Here is a 12,776-nt window from a genome sequence, read left to right as displayed (position 1 = left end):
AAAATGACTGAAGTGTCAGAGAAAGAAACCAACAATATTTGCTGCTAGTGATAAAATTTGAACTTCCCAATACTTAATATTTTTTTGATGAAACGGATGGTGATATTAACAAATGTGAGGTTTTGTTTTGATATTTGGAAGATCTGAATACCTCTGTGAACCAATACTTTTCAAAAGACCAACATATGATGTTATAAATTTAAGTATGGGTCCATTCAAAGTTCATAAGATCCCAATGAATTTTAACAAAATATGAAACATTGGTTGATATGATTTCAGGTTTCACACTGTAACGTTTAAAAAACAACCACTTGCTGAGTTTTGGTGTGGTATCAAAGAATACTTGCAATTATCCATAATGACAACTACATGTCTATGTAAGGCCAGAGATTCTTCATGTACTTCAATCATGTCTGACAGCAGATGAAATAAAGGCACAGATATCAGAATTTACTATTGTCTATTAATTTGAAAATTAAATCGATTTGCAAAAATGTTAAGCAATGTCATTCCTGTCATTTTTTTTTCTTTTTTTGGGGGGGATTGTTATTTTCATAAAAAAATGTTATCTATGCTTGTATATAATGGGTTTAGTGCCATTATTTTAAATTGTTTTAGATTATTTAATTATTTTCTAAGTTTTGATGTCTAATATGCAAACAGTCACAAATATAACCCACAACAGTATTCAGATCAGAAAGTTTAAGAAGCACAGGTCTAGAATATGGTGCTTCATCTTCATTAGTTGTGCATTATTCCTGACACTAGAAGAAATCTCATTTTAATGGTGGAAAATTTACTTTGAAGCAGAGGACCAGGTTCTTCAGACTGGTTATTTTATCTGTATGGGGCCCATAGCATGTCTTATGAGCTTGCCTCAAATCTCCAGGTAACCCAGAAAGACTCAATAACAGAAAAAAAATTGTTAGTGTAAATTTTGTGGCCTACCACTACACAAACCTCTTATTTAGAATGAAAAATGAATACAGAGGGATTACCTTATGATTCCTGATTTTCACACCATTTTTCTCAAGACCGAATTTATTTTCTAAAACTCTACTGAGGCATCCATTTAACAATTTAGTTTAACACATTACTATAAACTTTTTAAGTATCTCCTCAAAATTAAAATAATGTCAGTCATCTAAACCTCAAATTTTTATATATTAAAACTTATTTAATATAAGGATAATATTACCTTCTTAGGGTTGCTGTGAGATTTAAAAGAGATACCAAGTAGATAAATATCCAAAACACCTGGAACATAACAAGTGCTTAAGTATTTTGGTATTCTTGTGATAGCTTCATTTTCTTGGCCCCCGTGGTTCCTCTAATCATAAAATAGCTCTCATCCACTGTGCTGGTCATGAAAATATGCCCCACAGATCTCTTATAACTGCTACTAAACATAATCAACATTTGGCCTCAGCTTGCATTGCAGCCACAGCGTTTGCACCGAGGCTGTGCTTCCCACAGGCTGCTCCCATTCCTGGGAAATGACCATCCTCAAGACTCTCATAAGAGAAATGTTAAGAATTCAGAAAATCACGTTGTTCAAAGTTATAGAGCTAAAACGTTGATCATGTTTAAGTGATTTTTGTTAGTGGGTAGAAGGTTGTCTTGGGAAATAGAACTACAGATATTTTTAAAATTGTTTTAGCTGATTATAAGTAAAAGGCAGCAATATGTAAGATCAGTTAACCCAGAACCTTTGCAACCACAATTTTAATTCCAATGTTCAAACCCATTATAGTTTGTGCATGGTATCTTCGAACTATATTTACATTTTAGATGGTAATATAAATTTTCATTATATATTATGTTGAGTTCTATTCTATAACATTGAAGTCTTATACACAGTCAGACATGCACTAAACACATGATGTTGGCCCTTTTTCAAATGTAGAATGGCATCATCATATGGAAAAAACAAAAGATTGAGGGAGAGAAAAGAAAAATTTACCTAACCCACTTCCTGCTCCTGATGCCCATAAACCCAAAATTAATATACTCTGAATCAGTTTCCCAAATGTTTTCAGAAATAGAGTACCATAGATAGGATTCAAATCATATTTTTTATTATAATCAATACATAGACTAACTGTATGGATAACAATAAAAAGTAAAAATGAAAATAAACTATTGCTGCAAATATTTTCTGTACACTGCATTTATATTGGTATTTATGCATTCCATAGATTTTCATATACTTAATTTATTTGTAATTTTAACATTAGCTTATACCCAAAACTCTCACAGTCCAATGAAATTTCAAATTAAAACAAAAAATATTCTTCAATTACATAAAAATTTCTGAAGTGGAAAATAGTGACAATTACATAATTAATAATGTTGATGATACCCAGATGCAGTGGCTCATGTCTATAATCCCAACACTTTGGGAGGCTGAAGTGGGAGGATGGCTTGAGGCCATGAGTTCAAGACCAGCCTGGCCAATGGAGCAAGACCCTGTGTTTATTTTATTTATTATAAAAAGTAACGATGATGATTATAGTTACAATGGCATTCACCTGTTTTCACAGAGCTTTCTCTGATATTAATGTAGTCTCACAATATCTGTCAGGTGGATAAAGGAGATAAACCCTTTTCCCTAAAGAAAAACGCACAATCAAGATGACTTATCCTCAGAAAACTTGTTCTCCTGACTTGTAGGCCCCTCCTCTAAATAACAAATAATGTGAACTAAGTGAAAGACTGCTGTTACACAGTGCAACTGCATAGGGTTCTGTTCAGTATTCATATATTATTTCCCCCCAGATCCTTGTATGAGATTTTAAACAGACACATAGGAAATTTTTAATACTAACATTTAAAATTGATAATTAGATCTTGCGGCATTTTACTTATAAGTTAAAATGGTGCAAGTGAAATGGAACATTTCAAAAGCAGATTGGATATTAACATGTCAGTTCTTTCCAACTTAATACAGATTCAGTACAATCCTAAGAAAAAATCCTAGCACATTATCTTGTGACTATCAATAAAATGATTCTAAAGTTTATATGGAGAGGTACAAGACCCAGAATAGCCAACATACTGAAGGAGAAGAACAAAGTTGGAAAACTGACACTGTGCAACTTCAGGACTTACTATAAAGCTACAATAATCCAGTGTGGTATTGGTAAAGGAATAGACAAATAGAGCAGTAGAAAGGAATACAGCTCAAGTGTAGAGCCACATAAATATAGTCAACTGATCTTTGACAAAGGAACAAAGACAATACAATGGAGCAAAGATAGTCTTTTCAACAAAATGGTGCTGTAACAACTGGACATCCATGTGCAAATAGATGAATCTATACCTCCATCCAACAGATCTGACATCCATCACCAAAATTAACTCAAAATGTATCATAGACCTAAATGTAAAATAAGAAACTGTAAAACCCCTAGAAAATAACATAGAACAACCTAGATGACCCCTGGTTTGGTGATGATTGTGAAGTACAACAATGAAGAAAAAAATCCATGAAAGAAATAATTGAAAAGCTGAACTTTATTAAAATTAAAAACATCTGCTCTGTAAAAGGCATTGTCAAGAAGATGAAAAGGTAAACCATAGATGGAAGGAAAATATTTGCAAAAATATATCTGATAAAGAGCTGTTGTATAAGATATATAAAGCAACCTTACAACTTAAGAAAACCTGATTTTTAAAAGTTCCAAAAATTTAAAAACTATCTTACCACAGAAGATATACAAATGGCAAACAAGCATATGAAAAATGTTCCACTACATATGTCATTCAAAAAATGCTAATTTAAACAACAATTAGATAACACAACACACCTAATATGATGGCCAAAATCCAGAACACCAACACCACCAAATGCTGGCAAGGAGAAATGTTCATTCATTGCTGGTGGGAATACAAAATGTTGCAGCCACTTTGGAAAACAGGGCAGCAGTTACTTTAACAACCAAACATACTCTTAACAATTGTGCCACTAATTACCTGCCTGCCTTGGTATTGACCGAAAGAAGTTTTTGAATCCAGGTAAGAACCTGCACATGATGTTTACAGCAGCTTTATTCATAATTGCCAAAACCTAGAAGCAATCAAGGTGTCCTTCAGTAGGTGAATGGATAAATAAACTAGTACATCCAGATAATGGGATATTATTCAGTGCTAAAAGGAAATGAGCTGTTAAATCATGGAGAAATATGGAGGAATTTTATATGCATACAACTAAGTCTAAGAAACCAGTCTAAAAAGACGTACTGCATGATTCCAACAATATGACATTCTGAAAAAGGCAAAACTATGGAGACAGTAAAAAGATCATTGGTTGCCAGGGATTGGAAGGAGAGAGGGATGAATAGGTGGAGCCCGGAAAATTTTTAGAACGGTGCAAAAAACTACTCTGTATGCTACTATAATGGTGGATACAAGTCATTATACGTTTTTCCAAACCCATAGAATGCACAATACCAAGAGTGAGACCCAAATATAAACAATGGACTTTGGGTGGAAATGATGTGTCAATGTAGGATTATCAATTGTAACAAATACACCACTCTGGCGGGGGATGTTGATAATGGGGAAGGCTATGTATGTGTGGAGGCAGTGGGTATATAAAGAAATCTCTTTATTTCCGCTCAATTTTGCTATGAACCTAAAACTGTTCTAAAAATACAGTCTATTTTAAAAAAGTAGATTACGCACCATCTGCATAACATTTTAAAATTAAAATCTTGAGGATTGGGTACTGGAAGCAGTATTTTGTAGAGCTTTGGGACTTTTCCTTCAGAGCCTTCATAATGCTGTTGGGCTTGTACTTTAAAGGACTTCATTTTGCTAAGGGGTGGCATGTTTCCCACTTTGAAGATTCTGACATGTTTTAATGGTCCTGTCTTTGAAGAAATGAATATCTGTGGGATTCCCTGATGAGAAAGTTTCCTATTCAGGGAGAAAGAGATACTCGGTTGAAGTTATTTACCAGATTATGGTTTTAACCCTGGAGACAGTCTAATCCCTGACAGGGTTATCATCTTTTTGAAAATATTAATATGTTTGGAAAAGGTTCTACTTCTGAAGAAATTCTTACTGCTGGAAGGAGGCTATTTTTAAAATTTTAGCAGGTTGTTGTTTTCAAGGATGCTCTGTAGCAAAGGACAAGTTCACTGAGAGAACATTAAAGTAAAAGGTGATGTATTCTATAGGCATTTCCTTACAGGAGTCTGTGAAAATTAGAATAGAACTAGTGTTTGTCAAATATAGAACATAAAGTGTGTAACAAATGTTTTTATTTATTAAATAAAGTTAAAGTGTTAAAATCCACATGACTAAAAATTATGTGTATGCCTTTATTGGTCAACATTTATATGTTGGCAGTTCAAATATATAAAAGCATTCACATGAACAAGGATAAGCATTAGGTCTAGTATTGGTCTGCTAATGAAGAAAAAAAAATGTTCTTTATCAACTGTCTTTCTGTATTCCATCTCTAAAACTCCAAACATTTCCAAAAATAACCTGATGCAAAGATCCCCCATTTGGAAAATTCATGAGTAAACTAAAGGAAGGTGAAAGGAATGGAAGAGTTGTAATGATGAACATTTTGGTATCATTTTCTATAGATAAAAGAAGAATGAAAAGGGATAAAAATAAAGGAAGAAATAAACAAGGAAATTACACACATATTATCTCACTTACTTCCCTATAGGATGTGAAACACAATGAGGAAAGAGTCACAAAAATGGAGTTAGGGGAGTAATGAACTTAATAATAAGTCTAATTTTACTAAAAACAGCCAACCAAATCCCAATGATTATTTCAGTAATGTGTGATTTACAAGCGTTTTTCTCTGTTTTTATGATTTGCCATGTGTTTTCTATGAGAAATTATTCACTTTGAAAATATTTTTATGAAACACAAAAACCTCTAGAAGAAATATCCTCTGTGTACTTACATAAAACCATGAAATTACAGCAAATGTGAGGGAGTGGAATTTGATGTTAGTAAATGTATTTAATCTATAATTTGCACCCAGACTGTTTTGCAATTGTATCTCCTCTAATCATTTCACACAGTCTCCAGCTAAATTGAAGACCTAATTATCCTGAGCACAATTTTGTACACCATTGCTCATCTAGTCTCCCTCTTCTAGCATACCATGCCAAACTTTACCCTGGCCTTAAATGATCAAGTCAAGTTCTACTTCCTCCTCGAAGTCATCCATGGCATCAGAACCCACTGGATACTTGGCCTGCAGCACTATATTTTCTTGTGTATCCCTTGGTCCAAGTCTTACTAGGTCCCATTTCATCAACTAGATTTTAAACTGTCTTGGAAGGAAGAATTGGAATGCTTTACAAAACTTTGCTTTAATCCAAATGACTTTACTTAGTAATTTTCTGATTTGAATAATATATTTAGACCACTTTTAGAGAAAACAAATACTGCATTTCTAAAATGTTTATTATAATGCCATTTAAATATATTTGTGATAAAAACCCAAACCAATTAGACATTTTAAAAAATCAAAATAAAAAAATTCAAATTTATAGTATTTTTCAAAAATTTTTTGGCATTAAGTCAAAAAGTGATGTTTAGTTAATTGCAGAAAGAAGTAGGCACAGATCTAATCCTATATATGCATGGTTTTGTATTTTGAAAGTCTAATATTTAATGCAGAGAATACCTGCTCACATGTGTTGTACAAAGTGGGATTAATGGCTTCTGTGTTTTGCTAGTTCAAGAGAACCTAACATTGTACGTAATCATTATCTTGCCAATTTTAATAAGGTATTGCTTGATGACTCTTTAAAGCTGTGTTTTTCCTTTGAATAAGGTGGAATAAGATATTCACATTGCTATTTTTTTCTTTATCTTCTTTTTTTTTTTTTTTTTTTTTAAGAGATGGGGGTCTTGGTCCATTGCCCAAGCTTGATTGCAGTGGCATGATCACAGCTCACTGCAGCCTCCAAACACCTGAGATTAAGCAGTCCTCCTGACTCAGCTTCCTAAGTAGCTGGGACTACAGGCACACACCCACCACCATGTCTGGTTAATTTTTTTTTTTTTACTATTTTTTGTAAAGATGGGGTCTCATTTTGTTGGCCAGGCTGGTCTTAAACTCCTGGCTTCAAGTGATTCTCCCTTCCCAGTCTCCCAAAGTACTGGACGATAGACATGAACCACCACACCTGGCCTCAAATTCCTACTATTAAACTGCATTAAATGGGTATTCAACCTAGTTATTGTTGGATATTAGATTGGAAAATAACTTTTTCATTGTGCATTCAATACTCGCTATTTTTAAAACTTGTTGCATATACAGTTGGTTCTACTTATTATCTGTTGCTTAATTTAATGTGATTCTATTGACAGAGCCGCCATCTCTGGTCGAGAGGTTTATATTACATGACTGCATGTAAATTCAATTTCCCCCAACTTTCCTTCATTTGGTACAATACAGAATTTGTTCATATAGCAAACCATGACTTCTTATGAAAGAAAATAAAATGGAAATCACATACAAATTTGGGTACTAAAATTTCATGACAGAGCTTGGTGCTCAATTGGATGATCTAAAACACAATTACAATATTAGGGTTATCATTGGAATGAAAAAATAAAATTAATTGAAATTCTGATATAGAACTGGCACAAATAGAGTAACTGCTTTATGAATAGTATATATTGCAATAATATATATGTGTATGTGTGTATATATGCAAATATATACAAAATAGTTGATGACTAATTAATCTACATGCATGTGTATACTGTTTTGAAAGAATATTGTAAATAGATATAAAATAATAGGTTCATTATTCCATTCTTTAAAGGACCTTACAATTTAGTGGTACAGACAGTGGTAAAATTGAGTGGTAAAGACAGAATTATACCAGCAAAAAAAAAAAAGGAGAGTCGTTTTAAAAAAACATGAAAATTATAATGCTACAACTCTACATTCTCAAATTATTTTAAGAAGGGAATTCTTTTCCAAGAAAATATTAAGAAAAACGGAAAACAAACTATGACTTCTTCTGAAATCTTTCTTGTTTCACACCACTGCCTCTAAAAAATTATTCTTGCTCCTTCAGACTCCATTTCCTAACTTTATCCATTCTCATCTGACTTCTGGAACCTTGATCCAGAGAGCCCTTTCTAAGGTTAGCAATGATATTCAGTCACTAAATCTGATGAACACTTTTAGTGTTAATTTCAACAGAATTTGACGCTACTGACCACTCCTGCCTTAAAAATCTTTCTTCTGCCTCTCTTAGTTTCCTTGACATATTTTCTCATTTCTAATTTTTTTCTTCATTCTCCCTTTTCTAAGATCACTCCTTCTATCAAATCATCAATGCCGTAGCTTTTCATAACTTGGTCCCATGCCTCTTCGTATTTTATATTTTCTTTAACCTCACACATGCATGTATTCAATTAACATTCCACCTCTTCATCCCATCCTAGATCAAACGTGATTTCTACCCAGTAAGGAAGTCAGAAACCTCTGAGTCACCCTAGAAACCTCGTGTCCTTTAATGCACATATCAAATGTAGCAGCGAATCCTACCATTTTATGTTATAAATACTTTTTAATCACATCACCTTAGTCCATCATCTTCGCTGCACTGCTAGTTACCCACACTCACCCTGACCTCCAAGCTATCTTTCCAGTGCATAAATCTTATTCTGTCACCCACTTAACTAAAGTAAGTGAGTGGTTTCCTAGTGGCCATAGTATTAAAAATTTAACCTGATTAATATGGCCTAAAGGCTGGACATAATCAAATCCCTCCTTACTCCTCCAGTCTAATCTCACCAAAGCCCAGTGTCCACTCTTTAATCTGTAGGCATGCTCTCTTCCAGCACCTCAGATTCATTTGTGTTCATCTCTCTCCCTCAGTGCCCTGGACTTCCTGAATTTTTATTTCAAGTAGTTTTGTGGGGAAGTATATATATTCTGGAACTGAAAAGGTCTAGATTTGAATCCAGGTCTATTTGTTATCTCCTCTGTGACCTCTGTGTATTATAAAACCGTTCTCAATCCTAGTTTCTACCTCTATGAATTACAGCTAATATTTCCCATACAAATGTCTTGTGAAGATTAATGTCATGCCACATTACTTACTTCCCAGCCTTGAAGTGGAATTAAGTCTGATGTATCATCTAGCTCCACGGTAGGTCAACATAGTGGGTATTTAATAAGTTGTTTAATGAATGAAAGTAAAAAAACACAAGAGGAAAGGGAAGGGGAGGAGAGGAATGGAGGGGAAGAAGGAGGAAAGCAAGGTAGAATGAAAGAGAAGAAAGGAGAGAATTTCTTCTTTCAATTTTCAACTTCTCTGTAACCAACAGATGACCTTGACTTGAATGAACTGTTCATGAAATGTACTAAGAAACATACAGCTGATGAGATTAAAAGGACAAGATGGAAGAGGGTGGAAGAGCATCATTCTAATACAGTAAGGAAAAAGGAAACATTGTAGATGTGTGAGAGATTATTCCTGCTTTTGTACCTAAAATAGATTATAGCACGAAAAGGATGAGAGGAGAGACTGGTTGTGAAGTAATGAAAGCATAACTGGGCTCAGTGTGGTTGTCAGAATGAAAATGGGGAAGTAAATGTAGAAATATTATAGAGAAAATTGTTCAATATTACTTCTAAGCTGACTGTGAGGAATAATGTTGAGTGAACAGATCAAATAACTACAGAATATCATTCTCCAAGTATATTTTCCTCTTTCCCAATTCCTTGTATCTCTTCATGCTACAGAGCCTAGACATCTGGGAGAGTAGTGATGAGGTTAACAGGAGCTATGGAATAGTGAATGGACAGCTGTTTCAGGGTGGAAGATATCTATAAGACATAACACATTTAGGTGATTTCTAAGAACAGGTAATTTCAACGCAGCTGTGAAGATTTAACTAGGCCAGGGATGGGAACAGAAATGGGAGAGTTAGTTATATGTGCTTAGAAATGGAAATCACTTAGAGACCCTTGATAAGTAATTTTTCAATTACCAAAGCCCTAAAAATAATTACCTCAGAGGAAAGGAGGTGTGATTGTGAGGGAAGGCAAGAGAGAGTAGATGTGGATGACACAAAGGAAAGAGGGGAAATCAACATACAGAGAGAAGCATTAATGAAATATTGTTAGATAAAATGCATAAGATCTAGTATTTGATAGCACAACAGGGTGACTACAGTCAACAATAACTTACTGTGCATTTAAAAATTAACTAAAGAATATAATGTGATTGTCTGTAACACAGAGAAATACTTGAGGTGATGAATACTCCGTTTACCCTGATATAATTATTACACATTGTATGCCTGGTATTAAAATATCTCATTTACCCAATAAATATGTACACCTACTCTGAATCCACAAAACTTAAAAATTAAGAAAAATAAAAATGAGGATGGAGGTTATGTCACACATGTCTAATACTAGCAAGGTTACAGGTATTTTACTTCTTTTTAAAATTTTTATTATTTTATTTTTCCATAAGTTATTGGGGTATAGGTGGTATTTGGTTACATAAGTAAGTTCTTTGGTGGTGATTTGTGAGATTCTGGTGCACCTATCACCCAAGCAATATACACTGCACCATATTTCTTGTATTTTATTCCTCTTCCCCCTCCCACTCTTTCCCCCAAGTCCCTAAAGTTCATTGTATCATTCTTACACCTTTGCGTCCTCATAGCTTAGCTCCCATATATCAGTGAGAACATACGATGTTTGGTTTTCCATTCCTGAGTTACCTCATTTAGAATAAAAGTCTCCAATCTCATCCAGGTCACTGCACATGCTATTAATTCATTCCTTTTTATGGCTGAGTAGTATTCCATCATATATATATGTATATGTATACCAGAGTTTCTTTATCCACTCATTGATTGATGGGCATTTGGGTTGGTTACACGATTTTGCTATTGTGAATTGTGCTGCTATAAACATGTGTGTGCAAGTATCTTTTTCGAATAATGACTTCTTTTCCTCTGGGTAGATAGCCAGTAGTGGGATTGAGGGACCAAATGGTAGTTCTACTTCTAGTTTTTTAAGGAATCTCCACACGGTTTTCCACAGTAACTGTACTAGTTTACATTCCCACCAGCAGTGTAGAAGTGTTTCCTGTCCACCGCATCCACACCAACATCTACTGTTTTGATTTTTTTATTATGGCCATTCTTGCAGGAGTAAGGTGGTAGCTCATCATGGTTTTGATTTGCATTTCCCTGATCATTAGTGATGTTGAACATTTTTTCATGTTTGTTGGCTATTTGTATATCTTCTTTTGAGAACTGTCTATTCATGTCCTTAGCCCACTTTTTGATGGGATTGATTGTTTTTTTCTTACTGATTTGTTTAAGCTTATTGTAGATTCTGGATATTAGCCCTTTGTCAGATGTATAGATTATGAAGATTTTCTCCCACTCTGTGGGTTGTCTGTTTACTCTGCTGACTGTTTCTTTTGCTGTGCAAACGCTCTTTAATTTAATTAGGTCCTAGCTATTTATCTTTGTTTTTATTGCATTTGCTTTTGGGTTTTTGGTGATGAAATCCATACCTAAGCCAGTATCTATAAGGGTTTTTCCAATGTTATCTTCTAGAATTTCTATAGTTTCAGGTCATAGGTTTAAGTCTTTAATCCATCTTGAGTTTATTTTTGTACAAGGTGAGAGATGGGGGGTTGGCACGCAGATGGGGTAAACATATGCGTCAGTCTGGTCAGTCTGATCCCCAGATGCACTTACCTCACTGCACTTTGAGGAATAAGTAATTTGAATAGAGGGAAATATAGTAGCTCAACTTCAAGAATTTTAGATATGGAAATCCTATAGGAAAGGATTTGAGAATGTTTACTATACCTTAGAGACTGGAGAGAAATATAAGCTGCCTTATTTAAAGCAGGTGTGGTAATTCTGTCTCAAAGAGTTTCTAAAGTCTTACCCAAACTGAAGGGCTTAAGAATGAATATGCATCTTTTAGTTGATTCTATTATGTTGTTTACCCTTCCTAGTTTAAATTTCAAGTAAGTTTATGCTTGCATTTCTTATGAACAACACACTTTAAATTATTTTCAATTTGTTTTTAAATGGTAGATTTAGTAATATATTTATAGTTAGATCAAAATGCATACATTGCAGAATATTTAATGGCAACCCAGTGGAAAAAAGACAGAATAAAGGGATATACGTAATACTAACTATCTGACAATTTTCAAAGAAATTGAATTTGCTTTGGCTTTTTCAAGGGATGATTCTCTAAGGACAATCATGTAAGAATCAATGTAAATGGTCACTAAGGCTGTTTTTGTTCTGCATTTCAGGCTTAAAATATACTAAGCAAATAAAGTAAGAGGCTGAAAAAATATATACTCTATCCTGATTAATGGATGCTATAGATATCTTTCTGCTCTGCCTGCTTGGTTAGCTTTGTTTCAAATATGATACAGATCTCATGCTGCACGGCAGATCCAGAAATAGTCCATGTTCCTTTAAATTCAGTCAATGCATCATTTTCTATTACAGTGTGTCACACCAGCCTATGACCGTAAAGCATGACTTATGTGGATATGGACCAGTAGGTGAACTGGTACCAACAAATGTACAATTTGAAGATCCAAGTAAAATAGTTTCATGAAAAAATATTTTTAAAAATAGAATCATAAATAATATATAAGACTTCTGAAGGGTGCTGTTTCTTATTTACTTAAAAAAAAATCAACATTCCACACAATATTTTCAAAATCTCTAAAAATACATCTTGACTATATGCATTTATATGATCTAGT

This window comes from Chlorocebus sabaeus, chromosome 13, assembly GCF_047675955.1.
Source record: "Chlorocebus sabaeus isolate Y175 chromosome 13, mChlSab1.0.hap1, whole genome shotgun sequence".
NCBI classification, from domain to species: Eukaryota; Metazoa; Chordata; class Mammalia; order Primates; family Cercopithecidae; genus Chlorocebus; species Chlorocebus sabaeus.
This window is presented reverse-complemented; position numbering follows the sequence as displayed.